Consider the following 6,400-nt stretch of genomic DNA (forward strand, 5'->3'; position numbering starts at 1 on the left):
TTTAGCTCGACGGGCGCTACCTTCAAGATTTTCTCTGCACGACTGATAGACAGCATCTAATCGCCTGATTAAATCATTCACCCACTCTATGTGAGTGAATAAACTCCCAGGTGGTCTTCCGGCGACAAGATTTACAGGAAGATTTACTTCTCTTCCCAGCATTAGCTTGTTAGGAGAGAAACCCGAGTAATCATGCTCACTCGATCTGTAGGCTAAGCAGACAATATCAAGATAGACATCCCAGTCTCGCTGGAATTCTTCAACATAATGAGATAACATGGCTTGTAGGGTACGGTTGTACCGCTCCACCTGTCCGTCGGACGCAGGATAGTATGGTGTTGTCCTAGTTTTTGTAGTTCCCAATAACCGGCAAAGTTCCGAAAACAACTCCGACTCAAATTGAGCCCCCTGGTCGGAGTGGATACTGCCTGGAATACCGAATCTCAAAACTATAGAAAGCAGCGCTGCAGCCACTCTATCAGCTTTCATATTAGAAGAAGCAATGGCTTCTACCCACTTAGTAAAATAATCTTGAATAACGATCACATATTTATTCCCACTGAATGTCTCCGGATGGGCCCATAATGTCAATCGCGACACGTTCCATGGGATATCCACTAGAAGAGGCTAAAAGCGGAGCTTGAGGTCTTTTACTGGGTGGTTTCCTTCTAGCACAAGAATCGCAGGTATTCACCAAATGTCTGACATCTTCTCGAAGCCCAGGCCAATAGTAAAACTGGCTGATCTTAGAGTGCGTTTTATCAGCTCCCAAATGAGCACCAGTAACTTCATCATGGCACCTCTTCAAAACTAATTCTCTTAAAGATCTCGGTATAATAATCTTATTGATTTCAGAACCATAAGAAAGTGAAACCCATTTCCGGACCAAAGTATCATCGACAGTAGCCAGCAGCTTCCACTGGGACCAAAGAGCTTTCGTTTCAGGACTTTTACCAGAAACTTTATCCCATGAAGGTCTCTGGGTCTGAAGCCAATCTCGAATTTCAGATAAAACTGGGTCTTCTTTCTGAGCCTTAACAACATCACTATTATCAGGAATAAATTGCAGAACATTAACCGTTCTGGAGTCTTCGACCTCTGGTTCAAAACAATGACATCTTCTACAGTGTTTCCAGGACAAGCCATCAGCGTTACCATGGTGTTTACCCTGCCTATGGACAATTTCAAAGTTAAACTCAGATATCACCTGCAACCAGCGGGCTAATTGTCCTTGCGGGTCTTTAAACCTCATTATCCAGCATAACGAAGCATGGTCTGTCCGGAGAATGGACTTTCGTCCGTAAAGATAGGGTCTAAAGTGCTGTAGGAACACGACAACAGCTAACAGCTCCTTCCGTGTTGTACAGTAGTTCCTTTGACTCCTTCCCAAAGACTTACTGGCGTAACTTACTACTCGTTCATAACCATCCTCATCAAGCTGAGATAATACACCACCTAAACCAACATCGCTGGCATCGGTATCTAAGATGAACTCCTTATTTGGGTTAGGATGCAATAAGACTGGAGCAGTTGTCAGACTGAATTTCAAACTCCGAAACGCTTCTTCGCATTGAGTAATCCAGAAAAATTCAGCACCCTTGTCTGTCAATCTGTGAAGAGGTTCGGCTATTTGAGAAAACTCCTTCACGAATCTACGATAGTAGGAGCACAGCCCCAAAAAGCTCCGGACCTCAGTTACACATTGGGGCGTTGGCCAATCTGAGACTGCGGACACCTTGGATGGATCTGTACTAACACCATCTCTAGTAATTTTGTAACCCAAATACAAAACTTCAGATTTGAATAGCTGACACTTTTTAGGTTTAAGTTTTAAACCAGCCATTCTAATCCTCTCTAAAACTTCACCTAGTCGGGAAACATGCTCTTCAAACGTAGCAGAAAATACTATAATATCGTCCAAATAAATTAAACATGTCTGCCAATGAAGTCCTGATAGTGTATTCTCCATGAGCCTCTCGAAAGTTGCGGGGCTGTTTGAAAGGCCCATGGGCATGACCTTGAACTGGAAAATTCCGAATGGAGTAGCGAAAGCAGTCTTCGGACGATCCTTCTCAGCTACTTCTACCTGGAAGAATCCAGACATAAGGTCAAGGCATGAGAACCACAAATTTCCAGACAGACACTCGATGCATCCCGGATAGTTACCATATTTAACTTCCGGTAATCCACACAGAAGCGACTTTCACCACTCTTCTTTTTCACAAGAACGATTGGAGAAGACCAAGGCCCCGTCGCAGGCACAATAATGTCCCTCCTGGTCATCTCTATGAGATGCTTCCTAACGTCATCTCTGGCAGCAAAAGGCAATCTCCGGGGAGGCAACCGTACCGGTTGAGCATCACCAGTGTTAATAATGTGCTCCGCCAAATGAGTTCTTCCGACATCATCTTCATCTCTGGCAAATGCAGAGATATTCCTGGTTAAAAGTGTTTCTGCGTCTCTGATTTGACTTTCCGTCAAGGAATCTTTACATGATGACAACAACCCTTCAACAAGAGAATCAATAATATCGGAATCCGCTTTAGTACTCATCTTCTCCTCAGGAGAAATCTCTGAAACCTCCTGTAATAAAGCAACCGTGGTACCCTTGCTCAGACTGATTATCTCTGGGGAAGGATTAAAAAGTCTAACTGGAACAGATCTCTGTGCGTCAGGTTTAACAATGCTGCGTCCAACCATTGGATAATTGCTAGGCGGATTCTTAATTGGTTCAACTAGGCGATCACCAAAGCTCACTATCCCATCGGTCTTAGCATTAATTATCTGCTCACAATTAGGTAATAAAGCAATATCTTCATTCACATTAATTCGACAAACTCCCAAACCTCCCTTAAAATCACATCTAAAAGAGCTTCCATTCATATAAATCTCAGCTTTAGACACATTAATTATGATATCTTGGGATTTAGCAAAGTCCAAACCAAGAATAGCTGAAGTAGGCATTTCAACTACTGCAAAAGGAAACTGTAGCCTAACCCCATCGATATCTAAATTCATAGTTGCCCTACCTTTAACAGATAGAGGTGAGCCGTCAGCTTGGGTCACCCTGCAGTTAACTGGATGTAACTCCGGCTTATTCTCTAAAGACTCATAATGTTCAGTGGATATCATTGATAAACTAGCAGCGGTATCAACCAAAAATTCAATTTCTTTACCTTCACATAAACCAGGCAAATACAACCCAGAAGCTCTAGAATCAGCTATACTAATATGCCGTGTGTTTCGTTCAACTGGCATAGACTGGGTCGGAGATGATTGTTGAGACCTTTTTGGTCCTTCAGGCATGACAGGCCTTGGACTGCGCCTCGATGGACATGACGATGCGTAATGTCCTAATTCAAGACAATTGAAACATGTAACATGAGAAAAATCTGGTTTTCTACTCAGCAATCGTTCTCTCTCCTTCTCAAAATTATTCTTATCCTCAGACCACCTTTTCTCACCCTCCCGTAATCTGTTCTTTAAATCTACAATCTATTTTTCTAACTTCATTACCAATGCTTTGGTGGAATCATCGGATTCTTCCTTCTTTGTTGAATTGACAGATGTGACGTTAGCAGATCTATGCTTGCCTTCGGAACGCTTAATGGCTTCCAGTTCCATCGCATAATGGACAGCAGTGTTTAGATCTCTCGGTCTCGACTGGCAAATTAACATCCTCATGTTGGTGTCTCCGAAATACTGGACAAAGTGATCCTTAGCTAACTCTTCCTTCAATGCATCACTGCCTGCTGGATACGCTTGATTAACCAATCGTCTAATACCATGAGCAAAATCAGATAAGGATTCACTAGGCTTCCTCCTCCTTTCTCGCAGTTGGACTTTATTCCATTCTGCAAGTTCGGGAGGCTCAAATTTCTGATTTAATGCTGCAACAAGACGGTTAAAATCCTTTATAACAGCAGGTCTCATAAAACTGAAAATATCACTGGCTTTACCTGTCAAACTTATTGCCAGATACTTAGCCTTCTCTGAATCACTCCAATTATTAATATCAGAAGTTACTTCAAACTGAATAAGATAATCCTGTAGTCTACCTTCTCCATTGAACTTAGGAGGCATAGCCACAGGCTTGTTTCTCCTGGGGTATGGATCAAATAGCGTGTTTTTATGCATAGACACACTATGAACACTATTATCTAAAGGTCTACTAGTTGTTGTAGTAGAGTAATGAGCAGGTGTTTGTTGAATGCCAGGAACCCCGTAATATCCATTCGAAATGTTTGCACTAGGAAGATCATTATAACATCTAGCTCCCCTCTCCACCGGGTTACTCAATCTCACTTGTGAATCAAATATATTTTCTTGAGCATGACTACTAGTAATCAGCGAGTTTGACTGTCTCCTAGACATTCCATACGCTGCAGGTAACAATGGTGTAGATGTGATCTGCGACTCCGTAACAACAGGATCAGCTGACTGCATATACAGCCTCCGATTTGTACTATCACCTACCACATCCCTACTGGAGAAAAGTGATGGTGTGTTCTCGCCAGAAAATGTATCAGGAACATAATTACTACTGCTTGAAGGATTTGCAGACGCGGTATTTTTCGCTGCATCCCTTCTCTCGGCAATCACCTGTTCAAGTCTACTAATATCTGCATTAAAAGAACGCTGAAATTCTTCAACTGCTCTAATCAGCTCCTCAGTACTCAAACTGCTACTCATTCTTTCCGCATTAAAATAAACTCCGTTCAGCAACGAATCTGAAATAAATCTGTATTAAGGATGCTTTTTTTCAGCAATCCCACTCCAGCCATCAATTTAGAAAACTATCTCTCTCTATCTTAGTGTTACCCGCTCACTAGACAGGATAGCTTCCAAATAAAAATATACTAAAATATCTCCAAAACAGCTTTATTTATACATCAAACATGAAAATAATGTAATTCGGTTGTTGGGATGGCTGAACAGCACCGGGTAATCAGATATGACAGGTTCGGGACGCTTTGTGGGCATCGCTAACAATATTCAAAAACTAAACTTATAAATAAAATAAAATTTACCGTACAAGAATTAAGCTCCTTTATAATTCTCAGTAAAGTAAAAATCTATTAACACTCTCACTAAAGTTCTTAATTCTTACTGTTGCATTAACAGGGATTGATATAATTCAGATCATATCAAGTAAGTAAAAATCTCCTACTAAAATTCCTAATTTTTACTGTTGCAATAACAGGGATTGACATAATAATCAGATCAATTCGCTTCACGCACAGGCAAACTATATTGACTGTCTTTAAACGACAAAGGACTGGTAAGCTCAGACTTGGGAAACATTCTAAAATCATAAAAGAACCCTCGCCTCAACTACGGAAACCTAATACAAAATTGTTAATATATATTTCCTACATTTTGACACTAAAAATCTACAAACATATTAAAGGAGATAATTAATATTTAAGGAAAACTGTATTTGAACAATAATTAATAAAAATAGAGTTATGTCCCCTAGATTTACATGGAATATGAAAGGAAAGCATTAAAATATGAATAAAATTCGGCAAGTCATAGGCACATCAAAAATAATGATAGGCACGCGTTCAGAATACTAATTTGTAATAATAAAACACAAAAACATGAGTCAAAGATATTCTGTCGATGCCTGCCAATATCTATCTTTCACTACTATGAATGCCCATATATATATATATATAAAGACAAAGGATTAAAGGGACGGCACACCAAACACATTAAACAAATATGGACAAATTAGATAACGAAATCCACATAACATAAATATTATAAACCAAATAACAAGAAAATGGTGATAAAGGGGGTCGATCTCGAATCATGGGCAGAGTTAGATATAGGGCCAGAAAATAACGGAAACTTATGATTATAGAAACCCTACTCAGGCTACAATACTTATGGTGAAAATAAGCTAAATTACACCATGTTAGTGCACTTCCGGTTTAACGTAACAGAACGAGACCGAAGAAAGGCCTAGATAGATGTAAACTATCTAAAGCATCTAAAATGACAGTTAGCCGTCCAATTGTATGATAACCAGTACTATACATCTATGATTTATGGTAATTAATACATGTTTTGATAATAAATATATCTACAATCTATACAATAATGTTTTCATTGATAATATAAATAATTCGTAAGTTCCAAACATCCCGATTTGATCTCTAACAACTACGGTACGGTAACAAAACTTGACCGTACTTTAGTGAATGTTTAAACTCAGTGATTAAGAAGTTGGCTTACTAACCAGCAGTTCTCGGGTTCGCAATAGGTGTTAGCCAATAAAGTTCTTCGAAGATTTCCCGGCGCGGCTCCCCTTTTCAGGACCTTGCAAGGACAGCGTCGAGTCGTTCTGGTGGGACGAAAAAACGAGGTACACAAAATTTCCTTCATTGTACAT

Source organism: Patella vulgata, chromosome 1 (genome assembly GCF_932274485.2).
Source record: "Patella vulgata chromosome 1, xgPatVulg1.2, whole genome shotgun sequence".
NCBI lineage: Eukaryota > Metazoa > Mollusca > Gastropoda > Patellidae > Patella > Patella vulgata.